Genomic DNA, 14,449 nt, shown 5'->3' with positions numbered 1-14,449 from the left:
TAGGGGGCAGTTATTTAGGAAAGTGTCCTATGTATGTAAGAGTACACAGCTTCTTGCTGGTACTTTTAAAGGCTTTGTAGATTATCTAGCCTTTAATTTTCTCCTCTACCCCCATAGAGAGACCAGTTGTCTTTGGCTACTTCACAGCTCATTAGCAGCCCACAGAAAAGGAGAGGAAGTAGATGAAACAAAATTTAGAAAGATCAAGTTGGTTAATCCCAGGGAGTTCTGATGAAAAGTCTTAGCTAGAGAGATTAAAGCATGATTACAGAAGTTTGGGCTTGGTTGTGACTGGAGAGTACTGTGTTCCCATCCTCCTTTCCTCTTCTGCATCCTTATTTCTGGGGACGAGGCATGAGCTGGCTGAGAACATTTGATGAAATCCACAAGAAAAGCTTTACCTCTCCTGAAGATCCTTGAAGAGGTATTTATCACATTCTAGAAAAGCAAAACAAAATGAACACACACACACACACACACACACACACACACACACACACACACACACACACACCAGAATTTTGTTTTCCAAGTTCAAAATGAAAATTTTCTTTAACCTCAATTGACCTTGAAGACAATGGGCTAAAACTTCCTCTGAGGTTCTGGTCTCTGCATGGGATGCCTACATGGAGATCCTAGGTGTAGGTCTCTGAAACAGATCTTTTTCTGCAAATTTCCCAGGAGTGACACTGAGAGTGGCAGATGAGTTCAAAAGATAAATCCCCATTTTCCACTTTCCTGTGGCTTCCAGTCTTTCTCTTTAAATAAACAAGTTTCTCTTTCCTTGTGTAAGAATTTTTAACTCAAAAATAAAAGGCTTTATTCCAACTCTCTGCCCAAACACATGGGTGTTTCAAGATATAAGAAAAATGAAAATATTCAGCAGTTCAGAAATATGCAAAGACCAATAAAACTGGAAAATCCAGAACTCCGTGTTGTGTTTGAGAAATGCAGATAAAAGATCGGGGCAGGTCCCAAGTGAGGTGGGAGCTTGGACAGTGAGTAAACTAGATTTTCTGATGAAGTAATGCCCAGGCCTGATTCAGGAAATCACAGAGGGCATTGGTGAAGGATTGTGGTCATTGTAGAATAAGTAGGAAAAAGTATGGAGAATCTACCTAAGTAGTGTGCCCCCACCACTACATGTGTGAATGCATTAGCCATTTTTTCTCATCACTGGAATAAAAGAGCTGATGGAAGCAACTTATGGGGCAAGAGGTTTATTTTGGTTGACAGTGTGAAGAGATGCAATCCATTGTGGTAGAGAAGTTCCATGGCAGAAGGAGCATGCAGCCGCAGCTTGTTACATGGTGCCATCAAAGAATCTGAGAGCCAGTCAGAACAAGATCCACTTATAACCCTACAGCCTTGCTCTCATAACCCTTATCTGCCAGTTAGGTTCCATGTCCAGTAGGTTCCGAAACCTCACAGAACAATACTTGGAGACCAAGTATTCAAACACCTAAGTACCATGTAGAGAAAGTCAAGTTCTGCTGCCAGGTTGAGCTACAGCCTGGTACCCATGGGCCACAGCTGCAGAAGCCCTGAAACCCTGCTTCACTGAACCTGGGGAAGCATCTCCCTTCGCATCTTCGCTCTATCAGGGTACCCCGAGGCTCAGTGTTCTCAGGTACTTTTTCTTCAGGCATTCTCCTTTCAAACCAATTGTAAATTTTATTTATTCTCTGAGAAATTCTTGCATGTATATTTTGATCATATTCACCCCACATTACCCTCTCCTACGCCTCCCTGACTACTCCTGCCCCCACATAACCTTAATTTGCATTAGGATGCCCTGGAGAGCAAGATGGGTAGGGTCTTGCTACATGTTGAGGGGTCTTGTCCTCAACACATCATTTTATTGTACTGGTTCAGATTTCACGCTTTCTTTTTAATGATACTAATCTCTTTAATAAATACTGGCATTGTTTGCATTCACTCTGCCCAGTCCACAACTATCTGTTTTCACACTTCAAGATGCACTTTTTCATATTGTTCTGTTCTCCTCGCTTTGAATTCTCACTGTAAACATCACTAAAAATATTGGTCAATAACCATGTCAGAGTTTAGATATTAAGATGTCTTGAAATCTCTTCCATCAAACAATTAGTCTATTTATTGCTTTTAAATTCTGCTGCAATTGAGATTTCAAGACACAGATAGAACACAGGCTGATCCATTTCCATAATGTAACATGAATAGCCTCTAGTTAGCTCCCAATTAAATCTTACTCCCCAGAAACTTTAGGAGCCCTGCCTTCACTGTCTTCATTATTCTTTGTCATGCTGCTGTCCTACCATAATGTCACATTAAGTTCTGCTTAGAGTATTCTATGCTTAGGCAACCTACAGTTCCAACTCCTCCATTTTCTTCTTATAAACCAATCCCAAAGGCTTATGAACCGTATAGTCAGATTATCACAGCCACTAGCCCTCTCTCTGGTGCTCATTTTCCACATGAGTTACTCCCCCACTCACTGCAATGAAACATCTGACAGAGCAACCAAAGAGACAAAAGGTGTCATTTGTTGGAATAGATGACTGGCTCAATGGCAAAGGGAGCATATGACATCTGCTGGTATGGGACACCAACTAGTTTGCAGAAGGGCTCAGGCTGAATCCCTAAAGCCCTGTGTCTGCCAACTATGTCACACACCCAAAGTTTTCCTGTCTTCCCCCAAAACAACAAAAAAAGCACTACCAGCTTATGGAGCCATTTATACAGAGGGCTTAACAGCAAGGTGTCCTGGCTTAGTCTTTAACATTCAGTTCAACTTTTAGAACCTACTCATTGGAATTTTTTGACGAATTTGATGAAGGAAAGTATGTGATACAGGTGGTGCTGACAACTAAGACCTTAAAGAAAACAGTTTCATGAGAGGTGCTGGGAAAGAACAGTCACTTTTGATCAAGGGTACAAACAGGAATTGGTGAAACTACTCAGGCCACGTGTTAAGCATGACACAGGCTTAACCAAAATGAAGTACCTTACACATGATAGGCCCTTGATACAGATATGCAAAACAAGCCTTGGTTCCCCTCCAAAACGTACAGGAATAGCCATCAAGGAAAATAATTACAAATCTGGAGAATAACTTTGTCTTTCTAGATAATGGTCTTTCCCTTGTAGTTTATTTGGCACAGGCAATGCCTTTCATGCAGATAGCCACAGTTTACAACTGTTAGCAATGCCTTTCATGCAGAATTGCTACTGTTTACAACTGTTATCATGCTTTTCCGTCTTCATCTTCCTGAGTGCTCTCTTCCTGTTGTTAAATACCGCCATCTCACCCATAGATTCTGCTTCCTAAGCTGCTGCCTTCGTTTCAGTGTTACCATACTCTACATCGTCTGAATAGTGTTGGCTTTTATTCCCTGGGGCATTGTTCAGAGGGAAGGAGAGTGATGATGGGCACAAGTTGAGAGCTTACCTAATGAGTGTGCATTTGCCAGTAGCTTTAATTAGGATCCCAGTTTCACACTGTTGGATGCAGTCTGCATCCTGTTGGAACTCAGTCTTGAATTAACACTGGGTGGCTATAAAGGAGTAAGCCAAGAATTTTGCACTTCTCTCAACTGTAGCTGTTTATTTAGCTGGAGAAATTTAGTGGGTGGCCCAATCTTCATGACCAGTAAGAGCAGAGTGTAGTTGTAAATAAAATAGAGTATAGTTATAGTCTCCAGTGAAATGAAAGCTGTAAAGACTGGGCCATTTCTTCAGCTTTATCAGACTATGAATTAGCTCATGAGGTATGTTAGTTTTGAAGAAGTCATTGTTTAAGCCTTCACTCATCAAGCTATTTAACTGAAATCTAAAAATTTATCCTAATGAAAACTCATCTTGATCCCAGAAACAAAGAACAATGGTAAATGGTACCAAAACCAAGATTTTATTTCTTTTATTTTGGAGTGTGGGCAGAGAGAATACCTATGGCATGTAATAAGCTAAAGTTTCATTTTTCTTTACTTTTGATCATATGTATGTTGATATATTGTTTATGATCTAATAAAGCTTGCCTGGAGATCAGAATGCAAAACTAACCACAGCCATAGAGACCAGGCAGTGGTGGCACACACCTTTAATCACAGGACTCAGGAGACAGAGGCAGATGGATTTCTGTGAGTTCAAGGCCACCCTGAGGTGCATGAGAGTGAATCAGTCTAAGAGAGAAACAGAGCTCATGCCTTTAATCCCAGCACTAGAGAGGTATATAAGGCAGGAGCAGGGTCTTAGAATTGGCATTCAGTCTTCCGAAATTAGTCTCCAGCCACATTGAGGTCAGGATTGACCCAACCCTGGTAGAGGTAAGAGCTTTGGTAGCTTGGCTGCTTTGATTCTCTGATCTTCAGGCAAGCTTTATTAGATCATAAACAATATATCACCACACATATGTTGAGGTCATTACAGCCTCTAATTAGTATTTTGATCCTACTTTTCATCAATGGGATTCCTCATGGAAAAAGACTTAGGTGGATGGGTTATTGCAGAAAACCTCATAAAGTGATCTGTCAATCAGCTACTTTTAAACCCAAATGTATAGCAGTTTAATGAAGTGAGAGTTTGGGTTTTCTCAAGTACAACATAGGCTAATCACATAGGTATCACTGCTAAGCTCTTACTTAAAACAAATAAACAGTCCATATCCAACATAAGTGCAGCTCAGAGGTTACAGAAGAGACTACAGGGTAAGGTGGCTGGTAGATCAGGCAGGTTGACTGGAGTCCTGGCTCAAATGCTTCCCAGCTGTGTAGCCTTAGGTACCAGCGTCCCACTCTGCAACATTACATACAATGTGAACACCTATAAATGTTGACACCTTCTGCCAATCATGTGCAAACAACTAAGTTTCAAAGTTTGCTCCAGACACCTGCCCATAAATCCTTGGGCTATGCCAATCTCATCACAGGGGACACCAGAAAATTAGTGAGGACACAAGTATGAGATTCTTTATGTAGTTAGGTCTGACCTTGAGAACAAATGGAGAGAAACATAGGCAAAAATAGAAGGGAGTAGACAGGGTTAGGGAGGAATGGTGGAGAGAAAACTTAAGAAAAAGTAGAAAAATCTCAAACATGGGATGGCTGCTTTTAGTTTTTCTTGAGAAGAGAGATATATGGGCATGCTGAAGAAACTTCTAAACGACCTATAGTTCATCAGCAAAAAGACCAGAACTTACACTTGAAGCAGAGGTGTTGGCCTGTGTGATGTTTGTCCTGGTCAATTGCCTGGTGTCCCTTTTGCTGAGACTGGCTCGGTCAAAAGATTTATGGGCAGGTGGTTGGGGCAAACTTTGAAACTTTGCTGTTTGCACTTGATAGGCAGGATGTGTAATTATTTACAGGTGTTCAGGAAAGATGTTAGGGTGATTCTTGGAGGAAAAGGGATAAAGTTTAATATTTGAAGGTAGTTTTCAGGTGGCCTGTTCCGGCATTGTTAGAGGGCACAGTACAGCATATAACAACAGACAGATTGCTTAAAAAAAAACTATTATTTAGAACAACATTTTCTCAAATAAAAAAAATGTCGGAAGTTGAGAAAACACCTTTGGGGGAGACAATAATAAGAATTTTCCTTAGATGAAGTTTTCCTTTTAAAACCATGAACTGAGACTTTATTAAAAGAGTAACTGAACTTTGAAATAAACGCAACAGTTGGATTAAGAGATTAAGGATTTGTAGTAATGATTATGACTCATGTTCATCCCAGTTACAGTTGAATGAAACAGTATTGAAATGAGCACGGTTGTGCCTTGGAATAAAATGTCAAAGGGAACTAGAACACACACATAAACCTAAACAGTGCTCCATATCTTTGATAGATCAATGCTTTCTTATGATTTGTTCCTACTGATTCTTCTCTAGTTAAAAATTATGTAAAATAAAGAGAAATACTCTGCATTCATATTGCATTTGCACATCTGCAGTAAGTAATGTAAGTTTAATGTAAACTTGTCCTAAGCCCAGTTGTATTCGAACTACCATGTGTTTCCACTAGAGTTCTTCATTCCAACTAGCAGAGTCTGTCACTCATAGCAGATGTGTGTTTTCTATTATTAAAATATTATATCTTCTGGGCATTACTGTGAGTTCTGAAAGCTTGTGTGCTGTCTCTATTTCCTGTCTGTTGCCATTGCAAGATTCAAGGATACAATGAGGTCTTGTTTCCTAATAATCTGCTTTATGTTTTAAAATATGCTGTGTTCATTTACATAGCTGGCAGGTCTGGTTTCAGTTTTCTTATCTTCTCATTGAATCATTATCCAGCTTGAAGTTTAGAGAAGAAGGATGATTATAATTTTCTTCCATCCATCTCTTCCCTTTTTTCCTTAAAATTGGGATTTTTGGATCCATGATGCTAAATATTCACATTATTATAAATCATAGTGCATAGTAATAATAATTATTAATGATATCCTTGTCTTAGTTATTAATGTATTGCAGTATTGTGTTGGCATACATATGCAGAGGTATTGATTGCTGAATAATTTGGCTAGTTATTTTACTACTATCAAAATTTCTTATTAAAAGAGCTTTTGTATGTGTTATTGCCTCCTTGTTCCATTTGCAGCTCAAATAACATGGTGTTGTTAGGATGTGGCAAAAGCACATACTTTGGAAATGACACCTTTCTTCTGTTGGTATGGATGACACATACAAAAAAAAAAAAAAAACAGAGAAACTCATTTCCTCATGATAGAACTCTGAGTAAAATAGAGCTTGTAGAGAAGAGAGTTCAAACAGATGTAAAAGCTACCATACTTTGTCCTGGCAGTTAGTCTCCTCATCAGCAGGTTTGCCCTGCCTCTAACAGGTACTTTTGGGACAACCAGTGTCCCCACCTTCTCTGTCAGCATTAACTAAGCTCTGAATTATAGTCATCTCCCTGTCCCCAGTGTGAATAGAACATTGCATGGCCACATTTTACTCTCCTGCCACTACCATTCAGCCTGGATGAATAGATCTAATGGAAGGCTGGCAGGGGCCTTGGCATTCACAAGAGAACAAATTGATATCTGGTCTAGCCATGGTGGAAATGTAACACAATGAGAAAGAATGATTTTTTGGGACCCTGAAAATACAAATACCAATAAATCCAAGGCTGAAGGATCCACTTGAAGTCAAAACAAAAAGAAGTGCTAAACTCTCTGTTGGTCATGCGATTTGCTCTTGGCACTCGAGAAGCCAGGAGGCTCTTGTGGTCTAATCTGGAAAGAGTCACTGACTCGTTGTGTCACCTTGGCAAATGGGTAGTGCTCCCTGGGCTGTAGAGCTCCATCCAGCTGCTGGATGGGATGAAAGCAAGACCTCACTGAAACCAGATGCTGCCTCTCCGAGAGGCTTTCAGCAATAAATAATATCATCTATACTTTGTTCCTGGCGCAGATGCTGAACTGTTATAACCCCTGTTTTCACTTGCTTCTAAATTTCTGGAAATTTCTCCTTCGGGCTTGGATTTTTCCATGCTTGTCTTTAGCCCAAAACTTTTTTGGTAAGTTTGACCAATATTTCATTTAGCTGTTTTTCCTGAGTGATAAAAGAGTAGGAGCAAGTCATTGTTTTTTTTTTTTTAACATAAAGTAATTTAAAATTTTCCTTATATCTCAGGGAGAAAAAATGGCTAAGCTTCTAGGTTTAAAATATTTACAACCAGTAAAAGAATTTGGGGAATGTAATAAATGGCTCCGCTGTTAAGAGCACTTGCTGCTCTTCTAGAAGACCGCGTAGTTTGGTTCCCAGCATGCAGGTCATGTGGCTCACAACCTCCACTCCATCTCCAGTGGCTCCAATGTCTTTGACTTCTGCAGACACCTACACATGCATGTGTGTCATACACACACACACACACACACACTTAAAGAATTATGGTATGTTGAAGAATATTAGAAAAAAGTTAGATCTCACTATATTCTTCTCTTTCAGCAAGAACACACATAGCCAGGCAACATATTCAAAGATTTCATCTTAAGGATTTCAAATGATTATGAGTAATTCTTTAGATTCTGTTACCCATTCTCAGTTACCAAGAAGCAATTTGAGCAATCATAATATGTTACCTTTTATAACCACTCGTTTTGTGCTTGTACACATGATTTCTCAAAAGACAACATGGTTACATGCTATCATTTTTAATAGAATAAATTACTTATTTTGAGTGTCATTCAGAGAATCCTTTATGCTCATAGTAGATCTTGCATCCCTTCATAACACATATAGCATGTTATATACTTGTATGGAGACTTCAGTCACATCCACTGTCTCACTAGACTAAAAATTCCATTGTATCAGGTCCTATGTCTCTTTCCCTTACTATTGTCACTGTAGTACTCAACACGGTACTGAGTACATAGTAGGGACTTGTTTTTTTTTTTAATAACTTAAATTACTGTAGGACACTAATCTGTTTTCTACCACTATATTGAAATAAATGGCATAGGCTACCTATGAACTAAGAAGAGGTTTATCTTGGCCCATGTTTCTAGAGGTTCAAGTCCAAGATCAGATGGCCTCGGTGGTTTGGACTGTTTGCAAAGGCAATATGTCAGAGTCCACAGCAGGGGTATGTGTCAGAGTAGAGGCTCTGCTTACATCTCATGCCAAGAAAAGGAGAAAGGAAAAGATGGGGGTCATAAGATTCCTTTAAAAGCCACTTTGCTAATTATATGGAGACTCCACACTAGGCTTTGCCATCCGAGGATCCCTGTCACCTCCCAGTATCCCCTCCTTGGCCCAAGACTTTACATATTGGCCTTTGAGGGAAAGTCATTCAAAACATAGCACACTGGTATAATTATTCTTGTTAGATTTTTTAGTATCTTTGTCTACCCAGACATGAGTGCATTCAATGAGCATCATCAAGTATCTCTCTTCATGCCAATCAGTAGGGATGTTGAGAATGCATCTTGCTTTTGTCAGATCACAGAAATTCTTGAGAACGTATTACTTATACATGAAAATAAAATAATTGTACTATTTTGGCATCATTACTATACCTGTAATTGAAATATTAAGCAATCAAATGAAAACCAATCCTAAGGAATTTATCAATTTATGGGCATCTATCAAATGTCTGGATTTTCATAAAGTGCTAAGAAGAGATAAATTAATAAGATAGTCTCAACCAGGAAGCCATTTATGTTAATCATAGCAAAAGGACAAATCCTGTAGTATTTGTTACACAAAGTGGAAAATAAAGACAAGCTTGAGAACTATAGAGAGATCACTGCATGGGTACCGTGTGAGCTTGTGCTGAAGATTCTGGAAAAGCTTCATGATGTGGTTAGGCAGTTACTTGCAATTCCTTTTATAGTCACAACCTGTTGCCATGTACTGAATTCTTTCAACTTCCAGACACTTGTCAAAGTGTCTGCTACTGGAAAATAAGATGGAATGAGGCTTCAGCTTTTTACATCAATGGCCTTAATCCTTATTATTAAGTACATAACAACCCAACATAACTTGATACTTTGTCAAGCATGGGTAAAATTGGAATTCTCTATTTCCTTGCTCTGCCTCAAGTTTCAGGAATAGGTTATAGTGATTTCTCCATGCATACAGTCGACCGTCTTAATTATACTTCCCTTGTTCTGGAGCATAAACCTACAAGGGCTAAGGCCAGTAAAATTTTCAGGATTAAATTCTTCTTAAAAAAAATTCTAGGCCTTTTAGGTACCTGTTATACTGTCCTCCAGGTGTAATTTATAATTTTGCTTCACAAATTAAGATTGTTCATGTTGTGGATCTCCTCTGAACTATTAATAACAGATTTTATTTTAGGTTTTACAGTTTCTCCTGCTAATGATTTTCAACTGCCAAAAAGATTATCTGCTTTAAGAGCAGATCACTGAAAACACTCTTGACACATGCTTTTCTTACTGCTTAGGTCGATGTTGAATTAGTTTAGTTTCTTTTTCTTTCCTCGCAACACCTATTTAGGAAAGAAGAGAAGAAATAATCATTTTTTTTGTTTTAGAAAAAGAAGATATGTCTTGGGTTGAGGTACTAGTTATACAAAACAAACATGTGTAAATTAGAGCTAGGTTGATAACCAGAGCAGGCTTTGGAAATAGTCTGGGGCAAAAGGTTTGGCACACTCATGGATTCTATTAGCTAATTTAAAAAATAATTTTGAGACACGTATTGTGTTCTCTAAATTTTAGATTTTGGCCAACAGAAAGGCTAAAGTTGTGGCTTTCTTTTGCTTGACTTTTTTGGTGTTACTAATTTATAAGTTGGATTTTATGGTAGAGACATTAGACAGGACCTTTGTACAAAGTCTCTGAGCCAAAATAAACATTCCATTGTTCCATGGTTTTGTATTGCACACAGGAAAACATTATTACTATTTTATTAATGGATACAGATTATCCCATTTGTAAGAAAAGGCCAGTGGTTAGTTGAGACACTTGGTGTATAAGAGGTAATGAGTGTGGACTGCCAAATTTTTGTCATCACAAGAAAGAAACATTAATATATCAAAGTATTTTCCTCATTTATTATGTAAGAAATTTATGCATGTTAGTACACACCATCATAAATTTTCCAGTTTTAGTAGTCTGTTAAAATATTATCTTTCTGTTTGAGGATTAAAAGGGACCATATGAATATAGGTATATCCAGTTTTTTTCCCATATCTCCCCATTCACAATACAGACTAGGCACAATGGCCTAAGCTGAGGTGTACATGGGGTAGGTTTATTCTGCCTCTTCTTTCTATACAGTCAGTGTAAGAACACAGCCTGTGGTAAGCAGAAGGAGGCCTATATCCAGTTTTAATGGATTTTTTTTTTCCGAGACAGGGTTTCTCTGTGGCTTTGGAGGCTGTCCTGGAACTAGCTCTTGTAGACCAGGCAGGTCTCAAACTCACAGAGATCCGCCTGCCTCTGCCTCCCAAGTGCTGGGACTAAAGGCGTGCACCACCATCACTCAGCTCTGGATTTATTTTTCTATTGTTTTATTACATACTTTGTATCTGCCAGCCATATTGAAATCAACAAATATTTAGCCACTAATTGCTTCTGTTTATCTTCAACCTTTTTAAATCTTTTTTGCTTTTATTGAAATTAGATTATTTTCTCACATAATATATCCTAATTATGGTTTACCTCCATCCACTCCCCGCTTCCTACGAACGTCCACTTCCTGTTTGTCTCTCAATAGAAAAGAACAGGGTTCTAAAAGAAAATAATAAAACAGAATCAGCTGAAACAGAAACTGTCACATCTGAGTTGGACAAGACAGACAGATGTTGTTGTTTCTGTTTGTCACTAATTTAAAACACCACACTTACCAACCCCAGTTGGTCCTGAAAAGGGAATTAGGGTCTGATTTTCACTGTCCCGTGATGGAGGAGTTGATGCCATTGTGGCTGATGATTGAGCAATTCTTCTTCTTTTATTCTTTTCCTTCTCATTCTTTTTCTTCTGAAATAATCACACTACCAGTTTAGTTCAAGAAGCAGGACAAGCCACGGCCATAACCTAGAGTGTCAATGTGGTTTCTTTTTATCTGCCCACCCCATCTCTTTGCTCTGAAGTAGAGACATCGTCAGAACGTAAATGAATTTAAAAGAATAACTGTTACCTTTTCAGGGGCAGTAACAGGGATTGTAAGATTCTCTAGATAACTGATGCAATTTATGTGTGGTGGTGAATATTGCTTTTAGCACTAAACCTCTTGTTTACACAAAACTGTTCCAGTTTTGCACAAGATAAACACATTCAGCAGTGGGTTGTTGGTGCTAAGGCAATCTCAGTTTGTTCTTACCTCTTCTAAACAAAAGAATAGCTAAATAGAGGGATTATAAGTAAGAAAGTGAAACTGGAAGCCAGAAAACATTTCACAATAAATGTTTAAAAGAGGCCAGGCGTGATGGCGCACCCCTTTAATCCCAGAGCTTGGGAGGCAGAGGCAGAGGCAGGCTGATCTCTGTGAGTTTGGAGCCAACTTAGTGTACAAAGTGGGTTCCAAGATAACCAGGGCTACCCAGAGAAACCCTGGGTTTTTTCTTTAAGAAACAGAAAAACAAACAAAAACAAAAACAAATGTTTAAAAGACTATCCAGCCTCACTGATCCTTAAATAACTGTCAGTTACAACAATGGTAGATCATTATACCCACTAAATTATCAGGCGTAAGCAGAAAGAAAAATTGAGCTAACACCAGTAACTGTGAAATGGAGATTCCTTGTTAGTGTGGCATGAGTGGAAGTTGGAACAAATGAAAGATGTCAAGGGAAGTCTCATCAATTCTAACTTTCTGGGCAGTGACAATGCTTCCAGGAAGAAAATAAGTGGAGACACACCAAAATTCCATTCTCCCACCCTCACAAATCCTCCCAAAATTCCACCACCCCAGAGATGTTCACTGTGATATTTGTCATGTTATTTAAAACCTGGCAACTGTATTGATGGACCTACAAATTTTTTATTTGTCAAATCATAACAAGAAAACATAGAGTCCAAATAGACATACATAGGCATTCAAGCTTTCATGTGAAGAAACTTATTGTTCTATTCCATTTGTTTAAACATACGAAGAGAAAATATGCTAGGATTAACTCATTGAGTTGATTTCATAGCTAAAAGATTGATTGTGGCTTACAGTTGAAAAATCACTGGCCTAAATGTCCAATAATCAATACAGCATGAAATATTAATTAATATGGTCATTAAATTTTTTTATCCATAGTTTTCTGTTTACAATGAAGTATGAATGGGAGATACTACATCTTCCTCCACTGAGGAGGAGAGTACTTCCCTGCATATAATGAAGACTTTTCTGTAAGATACAGATCTTCTCCATCTCTCAACACCAGCCTATGATGGATCCTTCAGGGATATCGTGCTGTTCTAAAGTCCTTTCCCCACATCCCTTGCAACTTCTGCAAGCAGATGTGATGTTTCCTGTTGACACAGTATCTGTTGTGTTGAACCCCTTGTTAGTCAGCCTTTGATACTATAAATTCATTCTCAACATATTCAGATAATATCGATAAAGCTGGGCTGATTTCATTTGAATGAACAAAGAACAAAAGGTCTTTTTCTGGGGGAGAGGGTGAAAATATATCTGGTAAGTTCTTTGGAGGTTGTAACAAATCATTTTCTAGAAAAAAGGGGAGACAATATATCTGGAAAGTACTTAAAGATTCTAACATAAATGAGATAATCAAAATAAGAAAGGAAAACATTTAATAGAGATGTTTTCCATTGTCTTTTCTTTTTCCATTGTCTTTACAAATTTTATTAGAGGATCCCATCTCTTTTTCCTCCTCACTTTCTCCCATCTCTCACTATACATGCACACACATGCTTATTGGATTGCCATATACTCAACTGTTGTGCATTTATAATAATAGAAAATCAAAATTGACTCTGTAGAAGTGAAAGTCTTGATTTAGCTCATCTTCTTGAAGTAAATACAAAGTGTGCATGGCTACAATTCTGTTTGAAGCGAAAGTTCTCAGTTTACCTTGCTCACATTATCTCAGAGTACACTGCTTCGTTCTCAAGTAGTTTGTGGGGAGCCAGTACAGAAGCCTAGAGAGGGACAACTCAGGCTCATTTTCTACATGTCTTCTTTCTTATTCTTCTGCTCAAAACACTTTTTTTAATTTGATGAATACCCTAGTGGTTTGAGATTTGAAATTTTGGTTTGGGGTAACATGGGAGAGAATGTCATTTATTTTCTTTATTAGGCCAAAGCAATGTTCTTATCTAACAAGGACTTTGCCTCTGCCAAGTCCAATAATTTCCCCCCAATAAAACTGACAAGTTCTAACTATTCCAAATACATCTGGCTTCAACTCTGCAATAGGATTTATCACTCTCTTGAAAAAGAAGTTATTTTTGAAGATCCATTAAAAAAAGGCAGATGCAGACATTATACACTTTTGTGCATTCTTTTTCTATAAATATTTTAGTAACATTTTAAGTGATGTTGCTACACAAGTCTTTTCACTCACTCCCCTTGTTGTATGCTAGAATCTGAAACATAAGGAGAAAAAGATTCCTTTTCGATGATACATTCAGAAGATCTCGATCTGCATAGTAATCATCACTCTCCAGGATCAAACAACATCCAATCCAATAGGAGAAGCAAAGGGGATGCTCATTCCCCCAAATAATATGCCACTTCTACTCACCAGGGCATAGTCATATGACCGAGATTAACTACAGGGTTGTCTGTGAAATGTCTTTTACTAGTTCCTATTGTTAATTCAAAGTAGAAAGTGTACATAATGGCAACTAGTGACTTGTGCTTATAGCCTGTTACAGATTGTTGCATAATATCCTATGGATAAAGTCATTTATATGTTTATTCAGAAGGTATAACTATGTGTGTGTGTGTGTGTGTGTGTGTGTGTGTGTGTGTGTGTGTGTGTGTTTGTAAACATAAATTGTAAAGAGTTAGGAAAGTATTCAAGTCTAAATTAGAATGGTGACTGGGACTTG

The 14,449-nt window shown here is 38.2% G+C and overlaps 1 protein-coding gene and 1 non-coding gene across 6 annotated transcripts in view; one reads left to right on the top strand and one right to left on the bottom strand.

Moving 5' to 3' along the window:
- Positions 1-14,449, top strand: part of Ghr (growth hormone receptor) — a 232,160-nt gene that overhangs the window by 66,944 nt on the left and 150,767 nt on the right. The window lies entirely within an intron of this gene.
- Positions 10,625-10,757, bottom strand: LOC113834214. The gene has a single exon (XR_003482590.1). It is a non-coding gene; the product is annotated as a small nucleolar RNA SNORA51 (small nucleolar RNA).

The sequence above is a fragment of the Cricetulus griseus genome, chromosome 2, assembly GCF_003668045.3.
Source record: "Cricetulus griseus strain 17A/GY chromosome 2, alternate assembly CriGri-PICRH-1.0, whole genome shotgun sequence".
Lineage (NCBI taxonomy): Eukaryota > Metazoa > Chordata > Mammalia > Rodentia > Cricetidae > Cricetulus > Cricetulus griseus.
Note: the sequence above shows the minus strand (reverse complement) of the source record. Positions and strands in the feature narration are given on the sequence as shown.